The sequence below is a fragment of the Protomyctophum parallelum genome, assembly GCF_964188405.1.
Source record: "Protomyctophum parallelum genome assembly, chromosome: 21".
Lineage (NCBI taxonomy): Eukaryota > Metazoa > Chordata > Actinopteri > Myctophiformes > Myctophidae > Protomyctophum > Protomyctophum parallelum.
The window spans coordinates 6,638,554-6,650,471 of NC_139713.1; the positions used below are offsets into that span (position 1 = coordinate 6,638,554).

The 11,918-nt window shown below is 45.9% G+C and overlaps 1 protein-coding gene across 1 annotated transcript in view; it reads right to left on the minus strand.

Moving 5' to 3' along the window:
- Positions 1-11,303, minus strand: part of hapln1b (hyaluronan and proteoglycan link protein 1b) — a 55,332-nt gene extending 44,029 nt beyond the window's left edge. Inside the window, exon 1 of the mRNA XM_083794216.1 lies at positions 11,208-11,303. The gene's annotated coding sequence lies outside the window, so the exon portion shown is untranslated. The remainder of the gene's footprint in view (positions 1-11,207) is intronic.
- Between the last annotated feature and the right edge of the window lie 615 nt (positions 11,304-11,918).

An 11,918-nucleotide genomic window follows, 5' to 3' on the forward strand; every position in this document is an offset into this window, starting at 1 on the left:
GATAGAGTCTGATAGAGTCTGATAGAGTCTGGATGGAGTCTGATAGAGTCTGGATGGAGTCTGATAGAGTCTGGATGGAGTCTGATAGAGTCTGGATGGAGTCTGATAGAGTCTGGATGGAGTCTGATAGAGTCTGGATGGAGTCTGATAGAGTCTGGATGGAGTCTGATAGAGTCTGGATGGAGTCTGATAGAGTCTGGATGGAGTCTGATAGAGTCTGGATGGAGTCTGATAGAGTCTGGGTGGAGTCTGATAGAGTCTGGATGGAGTCTGATAGAGTCTGGATGGAGTCTGATAGAGTCTGGATGGAGTCTGATAGAGTCTGGATGGAGTCTGATAGAGTCTGGATGGAGTCTGATAGAGTCTGGATGGAGTCTGATAGAGTCTGGATGGAGTCTGATAGAGTCTGGGTGGAGTCTGATAGAGTCTGGATGGAGTCTGATAGAGTCTGGATGGAGTCTGATAGAGTCTGGATGGAGTCTGATAGAGTCTGGATGGAGTCTGATAGAGTCTGGATGGAGTCTGATAGAGTCTGGATGGAGTCTGATAGAGTCTGGATGGAGTCTGATAGAGTCTGGATGGAGTCTGATAGAGTCTGGATGGAGTCTGATAGAGTCTGGATGGAGTCTGATAGAGTCTGGATGGAGTCTGATAGAGTCTGGATGGAGTCTGATAGAGTCTGGATGGAGTCTGATAGAGTCTGGATGGAGTCTGGATGGAGTCCGATAGAGTCTGGATGGAGTCTGATAGAGTCTGGATGGAGTCTGGATGGAGTCTGATAGAGTCTGGATGGAGTCTGATAGAGTCTGGATGGAGTCTGGATGGAGTCTGATAGAGTCTGGGTGGAGTCTGATAGAGTCTGGATGGAGTCTGATAGAGTCTGGATGGAGTCTGATAGAGTCTGGATGGAGTCTGATAGAGTCTGGATGGAGTCTGGATGGAGTCTGATAGAGTCTGGGTGGAGTCTGGATGGAGTCTGGATGGAGTCTGATAGAGTCTGGATGGAGTCTGATAGAGTCTGGGTGGAGTCTGGATGGAGTCTGGATGGAGTCTGATAGAGTCTGGGTGGAGTCTGGATGGAGTCTGATAGAGTCTGGATGGAGTCTGATAGAGTCTGGGTGGAGTCTGGATGGAGTCTGATAGAGTCTGGATGGAGTCTGATAGAGTCTGGATGGAGTCTGATAGAGTCTGGATGGAGTCTGATAGAGTCTGGGTGGAGTCTGGATGGAGTCTGATAGAGTCTGGATGGAGTCTGATAGAGTCTGGATGGAGTCTGATAGAGTCTGGGTGGAGTCTGGATGGAGTCTGATAGAGTCTGGGTGGAGTCTGGATGGAGTCTGATAGAGTCTGGATGGAGTCTGATAGAGTCTGGATGGAGTCTGATAGAGTCTGGGTGGAGTCTGATAGAGTCTGGATGGAGTCTGATAGAGTCTGGATGGAGTCTGATAGAGTCTGGATGGAGTCTGATAGAGTCTGGATGGAGTCTGATAGAGTCTGGATGGAGTCTAATAGAGTCTGGATGGAGTCTGATAGAGTCTGGATGGAGTCTGATAGAGTCTGGATGGAGTCTGGATGGAGTCTGATAGAGTCTGGATGGAGTCTGATAGAGTCTGGATGGAGTCTGGATGGAGTCTGATAGAGTCTGGATGGAGTCTGATAGAGTCTGGATGGAGTCTGGATGGAGTCTGATAGAGTCTGGATGGAGTCTGGATGGAGTCTGATAGAGTCTGGATGGAGTCTGATAGAGTCTGGATGGAGTCTGGATGGAGTCTGATAGAGTCTGGATGGAGTCTGATAGAGTCTGGGTGGAGTCTGATAGAGTCTGGATGGAGTCTGATAGAGTCTGGATGGAGTCTGATAGAGTCTGGATGGAGTCTGATAGAGTCTGGATGGAGTCTGATAGAGTCTGGATGGAGTCTGATAGAGTCTGGATGGAGTCTGATAGAGTCTGGATGGAGTCTGGTAGAGTCTGGATGGAGTCTGATAGAGTCTGGATGGAGTCTGATAGAGTCTGGATGGAGTCTGATAGAGTCTGGGTGGAGTCTGATAGAGTCTGGATGGAGTCTGATAGAGTCTGGATGGAGTCTGATAGAGTCTGGATGGAGTCTGATAGAGTCTGGATGGAGTCTGATAGAGTCTGGATGGAGTCTGATAGAGTCTGGATGGAGTCTGATAGAGTCTGGATGGAGTCTGATAGAGTCTGGATGGAGTCGGATAGAGTCTGGATGGAGTCGGATGAAGCATTTGGAATACTGTATGATGTAAATTCTCCTTTCATTGCTAGCTGCCCCTCAAAAACATCACACCTGTGTGAAGTGAGGGGCGCTCTTATCATCATACATCATCTCATTCCGGGCCAATCAGAATTTGTGTCCTCACCTCACCTCAAAGCTGGCCATTCATTGTCAATGGCTTTTAATGTTTGTGTTAACCCATTCTGACCGGGCACCCATTTTGGTGTCGGCATCATGTTATGCTTTAGCTATTGAAAAATAGCAGATCTACAAGCTCATATCGCGCCACCGAGTGGCGCGATACGAGCTTGTAGGTCTGCTATTTTTTGAAAAATCGAAGAACGACTGACATTTTTTTAGAATCTGATCTCAGGTCAGAATGGGTTAATCAGACCAGTGTGTGTCCGGTGGAAACCTTCGTATGAATCTGATCTCAGGTCAGAATGGGTTAAGGCAACGTTCGTGTTTACACAAACCCTCAAAACGGGACATACTGTACAGGAGGCAAAAATATATAATCCTCTGCATTGATTTAACTCCCTGAGAGTTAAAAATAGACCCGTGAACTCTGGAGGAGGACATTACCGTGTCGGAACAGCCCTGAGTGTGACACACACTCGGCTTCAGTTAATCGTGGAATGAATAAAAACTGGAAAAACACCAGGCCAAAGGCCAAAATGTACAGTACTACCGTACACAACATGTACACTCTCCGTTCACACCATGTAACACTTTCTGTTTGGCCGTACGGAACACAAACACCTATTTCCCACTCGTAGGTGGGGTGGGGTGGGGTGGGGTGGGGTTGGGGTGGGGTGGGGTGGGTGGGGTGCAGTTGGCCTCAGGGCAGGGTTGTGTTTGTTCCAAACGGCGGACGTTGTGGAGCCTTTTGGACTTCTCACAAACAGAGGCAGTCAGTGCAGTTATTGCACGGCAAGACATATTTTCTCAGCGGTTAAAGTGAGTTCAAACCGGTCCACTATACCTTAGCAACGCACGCGCACACACACACACACACACACACACACACACACACACACACACACACACACACACACACACACACACCTGTATTACTGTACGTGTGAGGACCTCAACATCTTTGGACGGCAATTTCATGAATGCCATCTTCTTACACTTTTTATTTGTCATTTTTAACTGACGTAAGCTGAAAGTCGAAAAATAGCATATTATAACAACTAGAAGTATACAAATCAGGCATATATCTCTAACTGTTAACACCTAAACCTATAACTTCTAAATGTCTAACTAACCCCAACCTGAATCGTAAACCTTTTTTATTTCATTTTGTTTTACTATGAAACAAGCATTTCTCAGCAAAAAATAGCCCTCACAATCACTTGTTTCTGAAATTATACTGCGTTTGGTCCTCACAAGTATAGTAATATAAACGGATCACACACACACAAACACACACACACACACACACACACACACACACACACACACACGTACACACACACACACACACACACACACGCTCTCTCTCTCTCACCGGTCCCTATGTAGATTTCTCCTACGTCACTCTCACACCACCGCGGGCCGGCCGTGTACAAAGAGACCTCAGTGGAGTGAAACACAGTATGGTCTGTGATGTCAGGTCGGTTGCTGGATGAGTAAGAATACGGCATCCAGCCTCTCTCCATACGAAGGCAGCACAAACCCTGACGGACGGTTAGGATGCAGTTTTATGACGCCTGCTGCTTTTTCCACTAGTTTCATTCATGAATGAGTCGCAACATAACACCGTCGATCCCGCCGCCCATGAAGGCCGACCGCGTCGTGTTGAAAAACGTGAAGAGTTCGTTAATGGCTCGGTTTCTGTTACACCAGTCAGTCACGGCGGGCTTATAGGACGTTATTTGGTTCTTTTAATTCCCAAGAAACCCAAAACTCTTGAGTTGTGTACACATGGAACCTAATGGGCCCGTACGGGTCCTTGTGGTTGCGTTTGTAAACTCTCAGAGTTACATGTAAGGGGCCAGAATTTGAACCCCCTTAAAGAAAAACACTTGAGAACGACTTGGTTTAGTTCTTTGATTCCGTAGCCCACTATAATACAGTAGACTTTGTTGTATGGTGAATAATAAGAATAATAATAAGAATCTACAAGCTCTCAACGCGTCACACTGTGACAATTCATGTACATGATTGAACTACCACAGCCTGCAGTCAGTGTTTGAGAAGTGCTTAAATACATATTGACAAAATCTCAAATCTGGTGACATTTCCCATTACAGTCAAGTCAACCCTATATGACCCATGAGGCCAGACAGCTATTGATCCAACAATACTTAGGATTCCTTCTAGTAAAGCATTTAATGACAAGATTAAGATGAATAGCTCGTATATAGATTATGGATTTTGTACTGTTTGTGTGTAGTTCACTGGAACCTCAAACATGGTGTTGTTGTCACGTCAGTAAATATCTAAGAACAAAGGTTAGGTTCAGGATTTGTAGTGCGTAGTGTATCTGATGAATATCCCATTCTGACCGGGCACCCATTTTGGTGTCGGCATCATGTTATGCTTTATCTATTGAAAAATAGCAGATCTACAAGCTCATATCGCGCCACCGAGTGGCGCGATACGAGCTTGTAGGTCTGCTATTTTTGAAAAATCGAAGAACGACTGACATTTTTTAGAATCTGATCTCAGGTCAGAATGGGTTAAACTGGCCCGCGTGGAGCAGTCACTACGCAGGAAGAGAAAAGAAAGAGACTAGAGAAATACACACGTCTTCTTCAAGACAAAGAAGAAGACTAGACTAGTCACACTATCAGTCACAACAGGAGGGAGGAAACTATAAGCACGCACACACACACACACACACACGCACACACACACACGCTCACGCACGTGCACGCATACAAAACTGCAATCCATTATGTATCTGATGAATATACTGTTGAGCTTTCTGGAGATCCAGTGGGACTCGTTGAAGGGAGGAGGCCTGACTGACACTCTCACCAAGCCCTGTTTACTGTACAGCTGACACGCTGCATACTGTAGATAGCATGAACTAAAGGCATACATAATAATCAAAGGAGATGATCATGATGATGTCTGTGATTGGTGAATGTTAAGAGTTTTAGCATAATGAGGCAAAGTTTACCCTTTTGAGAATAAAAAGCACAGAGGCAAGTCTAGTCTTAGGTTAGTTTGTTCAACAATCTGAGACTAATTCCAAGCAGATTTGTGTAATTGTGTCTGCTGCTCATAGTGGTGAGAGAGAAGCAGCCTTTTCAGGTGGTTGAGAAGTGAACCTTCTAATGTTGAATACTGGCTATTGATTGGTTGAGAAGTGAACCTCCTAATGTTGAATACTGGCTATTGATTGGTTGAGAAGTGAACCTCCTAATGTTGAATACTGGCTATTGATTGAATGTTCTAGACTGGCAGGATTAAAGGCTAATATCTAGAGTTTAAAGCAGCAATCCATAACTTTATTTGGTACTGAAATGTCATTATAGAGTACAATATAACTAACACAACAGTGGTGGTTATAGTTGGTCTTGGTCTCCCTGCTCTTCTTTGATTGATTGGGTTCTGAATCCAGATAGAACAACTTACAGGTTGAGTTGTGCATGGGGAAAAAAGCATATCAAACTGACAAAGAAAGAAAGGTCGACTAAGACTGATATTGGTCGATTAATCTATTAATCACGTAAACCCTGACCTATAGCCGAGCTCGGTCCCAGCCTTACTCGTCTGTGAAGAGAAAAGCCTGGTCACAACCTAAGACAGAGAGAAAAGCCTGGTCACAGCCTAAGACAGAGAGAAAAGCCTGGTCACAGCCTAAGGCAGAGAGAAAAGCCTGGTCACAACCTAAGGCAGAGAGAAAAGCCTGGTCACAACCTAAGACAGAGAGAAAAGCCTGGTCACAGCCTAAGACAGAGAGAAAAGCCTGGTCACAACCTAAGGCAGAGAGAAAAGCCTGGTCACAACCTAAGACAGAGAGAAAAGCCTGGTCACAGCCTAAGACAGAGAGAAAAGCCTGGTCACAACCTAAGACAGAGAGAAAAGCCTGGTCACAGCCTAAGACAGAGAGAAAAGCCTGGTCACAACCTAAGACAGAGAGAAAAGCCTGGTCACAACCTAAGGCAGAGAGAAAAGCCTGGTCACAACCTAATGCAGAGAGAAAAGCCTGGTCACAACCTAAGGCAGAGAGAAAAGCCTGGTCACAACCTAAGGCAGAGAGAAAAGCCTGGTCACAGCCTAAGACAGAGAGAAAAGCCTGGTCACAACCTAAGGCAGAGAGAAAAGCCTGGTCACAACCTAAGGCAGAGAGAAAAGCCTGGTCACAACCTAAGACAGAGAGAAAAGCCTGGTCACAACCTAAGACAGAGAGAAAAGCCTGGTCACAACCTAAGGCAGAGAGAAAAGCCTGGTCACAGCCTAAGGCAGAGAGAAAAGCCTGGTCACAACCTAAGGCAGAGAGAAAAGCCTGGTCACAACCTAAGGCAGAGAGAAAAGCCTGGTCACAACCTAAGGCAGAGAGAAAAGCCTGGTCACAACCTAAGGCAGAGAGAAAAGCCTGGTCACAACCTAAGGCAGAGAGAAAAGCCTGGTCACAACCTAAGGCAGAGAGAAAAGCCTGGTCACAACCTAAGGCAGAGAGAAAAGCCTGGTCACAACCTAAGGCAGAGAGAAAAGCCTGGTCACAACCTAAGGCAGAGAGAAAAGCCTGGTCACAACCTAAGGCAGAGAGAAAAGCCTGGTCACAACCTAAGGCAGAGAGAAAAGCCTGGTCACAACCTAAGGCAGAGAGAAAAGCCTGGTCACAACCTAAGGCAGAGAGAAAAGCCTGGTCACAACCTAAGGCAGAGAGAAAAGCCTGGTCACAACCTAAGGCAGAGAGAAAAGCCTGGTCACAACCTAAGGCAGAGAGAAAAGCCTGGTCACAATCTAAGGCAGAGAGAAAAGCCTGGTCACAACCTAAGGCAGAGAGAAAAGCCTGGTCACAACCTAAGGCAGAGAGAAAAGCCTGGTCACAACCTAAGGCAGAGAGAAAAGCCTGGTCACAACCTAAGGCAGAGAGAAAAGCCTGGTCACAATCTAAGGCAGAGAGAAAAGCCTGGTCACAACCTAAGGCAGAGAGTGCATAGGCGGAAGTGTCGAGCCGGAAAATCTGTCGGGTGTATTTTCCCCCGGATACGATATTATTTCGACCAATCACAACACTTGTTTAAAGCGTCAACATCATTTCCATCACTTCCGCCAAAATCTACTTAGGAACTATAAGGCCGTCTCCTGTTTCACTCTACACAAAATATCTTCCAAATATAATTGTGCCCTATAGCTTGTACATCTGCAATTTATCGGCCGATTGTTCGCACCCAGGTTCAAATAACCCAATAAACATCAGCATCATGGTAGCGTTCACCTCTCCAACGCACACTGACAGACAGACTAGGGTTCAAATGGTTCTAAACATCAGCATCATGGTAGCTTTCACCTCTCCAATGCACACTGACAGACAGCCTAGGGTTCAAATGGTTCTAAACATCAGCATCATGGTAGCTTTCACCTCTCCAACGCACACTGACAGACAGACTAGGGTTAAAATGGTTATAAACATCAGCATCATGGTAGCTTTCACCTCTCCAATGCACACTGACAGACAGACTAGGGTTCAAATGGTTCTAAACATCAGCATCATGGTAGCTTTCACCTCTCCAACGCACACTGACAGACAGACTAGGGTTCAAATGGTTCTAAACATCAGCATCATGGTAGCGTTCACCTCTCCAATGCACACTGACAGACAGACTAGGGTTCAAATGGTTCTAAACATCAGCATCATGGTAGCTTTCACCTCTCCAACACACACTGACAGACAGACTAGGGTTCAAATGGTTCTAAACATCAGCATCATGGTAGCTTTCACCTCTCCAATGCACACTGACAGACAGACTAGGGTTCAAATGGTTCTAAACATCAGCATCATGGTAGCTTTCACCTCTCCAACGCACACAGACAGACAGACTAGGGTTCAAATGGTTCTAAACATCAGCATCATGATAGCTTTCACCTCTCCAACGCACACTGACAGACAGACAGACAGACTAGGGTTCAAATGGTTATAAACATCACCATCATGGTATACAGCTTTCACCTCTCCAACGCACACTGACTGACAGACAGACTAGGGTTCAAATGGTTCTAAACATCAGCATCATGGTAGCTTTCACCTCTCCAACGCACACTGACAGACAGACTATGGGTTCAAATGGTTCTAAACATCAGCATCATGGTAGCGTTCACCTCTCCAACGCACACTGACAGACAGACTAGGGTTCAAATGATTATAAACATCAGCATCATGGTAGCTTTCACCTCTCCAATGCACACTGACAGACAGACTGCGCTCACCTCTCCAATGCACACTGACAGACAGACTGCGCTCACCTCTCCAATGCACACTGACAGACAGACTGCGCTCACCTCTCCAACGCACACTGACAGACAGCCTGGGGTTCAAATGGTTCTAAACATCAGCATCATGGTAGCTTTCACCTCTCCAACGCACACTGACAGACAGACTAGGGTTCAAATGGTTCTAAACATCAGCATCATGGTAGCTTTCACCTCTCCAACGCACACTGACAGACAGCCTGGGGTTCAAATGGTTCTAAACATCAGCATCATGGTAGCTTTCACCTCTCCAACGCACACTGACAGACAGACTAGGGTTCAAATGGTTCTAAACATCAGCATCATGGTAGCTTTCACCTCTCCAACGCACACTGACAGACAGCCTAGGGTTCAAATGGTTCTAAACATCAGCATCATGGTAGCTTTCACCTCTCCAATGCACACTGACAGACAGCCTGCGCTCCTGACCTGACACAGACGGCCCATTGTGCTCCGGCCTCTCCCTGAGAGCGTGCACATTAACGCTTAAACAAAACCCACACTATCAAAAAGGCTCACGTCGTCCCTCGTCTCAGCATGAAGGCCATACTTCTAAAAGAAGGGGAGGCTTGTCTTACGCGGGCCGGCGGCATACACCCCTTTTTCTACGCTGTATCAATGTGACAGGAGGTCAGCGCGGCAAAGCGCAGAGAGGTCGCACGGGGTCACGCAGTGCCGAGCGCTGCTGGGTGTATGATTTGAAACGGGTGAAACGCCTTGATCTTTATTTTGACGGTGGATTCGGCTGAACTTTCGTCTAACCTAAAAAACATGCACGACGTTGCGTTAACGTAACGTTAACAGACGCTGGCTTTGTGATCAAAATCATGGTTGTTTTAAAACAACAAAACATGTCGTTTTTAATATTTGCATTACATGAGCGAGAGAAGAAAACACCTATATATCACATCGACAGACTGGCCCTTATAGCTGCGATCAACAACATTAACATTAAAACAACAAACATAAGACTAAAACGTGCCGTTATTAGTTTTAAATACTTTGTGTTACATGAGTGGGGGGAAAAAGGTGAAGTTTTTAATCTTCTGCCCTGTACGATACAAATCGTGGTGCAGGTGAAAACAAAATGCACATGCGTGTGTGCGTGTGTGTATTGACCCAGCCAGCTGTCCCCTCTCACCTCCAATTGATTTACAGGAGACTGTGCATGTGCATGCGTAGCATACATGTGTGTGCGTGGCGCACGCGTGTGTGTGTGTGTGTGTGTGTGTGTGTGTGTGTGTGTGTGTGTGTGTGTGTGTGTGTGTGTGTGTGTGTGTGTGTGTGTGTGTGTGTGTGTGTGTGTGTGTGTGTGTGTGTGTGTGTGTGTGTGTGTGTGTGTGTGCGTGCGCGAGCGCGAGCATGTGCGTGTGTGTCTACAGGACCCATGTAGGCGGACCATTTTCTGTCAACACTGGCTGCCTTTTCAGCGAGCCCTAACAGAGCCCATTGGGACAGGCCTCAGTGGTGTGGGGGTGGGGGGGTTGTAAGTGGGTTGGGGGGCTCCAGCTTTAGGGTGGAGCACTCACTCACTCAGTCACTCACTCAGTCACTCCCTCACTCACTCCCTCACTCCCTCCCTCCCTCACTCAATCCCTCTACTAATGCTAAGGCAGTGAAACAGAGACAGGCTGTTTTGTGCTGAAGGAAAGGCAGTACGCACAGCCCCAGATGTTCCTCCTCTGGCTTAATGAAGTGGTCTCCCCCAAACTGCACTTAGCTGCTCCACCACAAGCATGATCAACTCTACAAATATGACCGTTTAGTTTTGAAGTGTACACTATTATATACTACACACACACACACAGGACGACTGTGATTGAATGCTGAAGTTGGGGAGGGGAAAAAACGCTAAACGAAGCCCACAGGAACCTCAGTTTGTAAAGCACTATGAAAGCATTGTTGGAAATGATCTATATAGCATCAATTTAAATGTTGACTTTCGTGCAGGCTGAATAAGAGGCGTTTGGCTGGGGTTGAATTTCAAGGAATTCGAGTGTACTGAATAAATGGTGAACAACAGGTCAACACATTTAGAACATATCTCATCATCTTTTTGTATATTAAAGTTTAAAAAAAAGTCAGAAAAAGGTTATTATTCGAGTAGCCTACATATCTGTCTGTTTTTTTATTTTATTTATTTTTATGATAATTTTAGATATGTTACAAATCAAAAGGGTATTAATATTATAGGGTTAGTACAGTTTTAGTAAATTGTTGTTTGTTATGCCAGTGCATAGGCCTACTGCTATGCAAAATATTACTCTCAAAATGTGAAGCGAAAATTTTTCATTAAAGAATTTCATGAGATATGACTCATGGATGTGAGACGATAGGCTACATTCTTAATAACTCCCAAGTCTACTTATTATACTCCCAATTAAATAGTCTATGGGTGATGCATGGGATCAATAAACAAAGAAATAATTAGTCATTCTCCGACAAAACGAAGTTGCTAAAAGCAACAACAGTATGGTTTTGGCTCCGTTCAAATCATATAGCTGTGAAGTAATAAAATGTATAGCAAGCTCTTACCTTTCTGGTACGGTGCGTTGGGGTGACAGACCTCTGCACAAGTGAAGTGACCCGATCAGCGCGCACGCAGCTTTGGATCAACAAGGAGGGACAGACAGACAGACAGGCAGGCAGGCAGGCAGGCAGACCAGAGATTCAGATCAGGCAGCAGGCTCGGCGCGTCACGCGGTCACCGCGACCAAACCAAACCAACCTTACCCAACCAACGCGCTTTAGGGTCTGACCCTGACGTCTGAGAGAAGAAAGACGCCGGCGGGTCTTCTAGAAGTGGTGGTGGACTGGTGTTATAGAATCATTTAAAATACACGTTTCATTTGATGGAAGTTGTGATCGTGTTCGATGTTGTGAGAATGCAGTGAGAGAGGAAGAGAGGAATTGTGAGCTGTAGCCTAGTGTGAGCGACGGAGTCCGCAGGGAGCAGCTATATTGGCTGCAGGTGGTAAATAGATCTATGATGGCAGTTCAAACTTCAATCGGCATGTTGTTGTGTTGTCTAGATTAGAATGTCTACACACGGACTGGACTGGTAATATACTTCTTTGTCGTAGGCTATAACGGTGCCGCACTGCCGCGCAAAAACGCGTTTTTTTTTTCTTCCTTATTTGGAGTTTGCCAATTTTGCCTTGCACCAGTTCAGCCGCTTGTTGGACAGGAAAGTGTGTGTGTGTGTCAGTGTGTGTGTGTGTGTGTGTGTGTGTGTGTGTGTGTGTG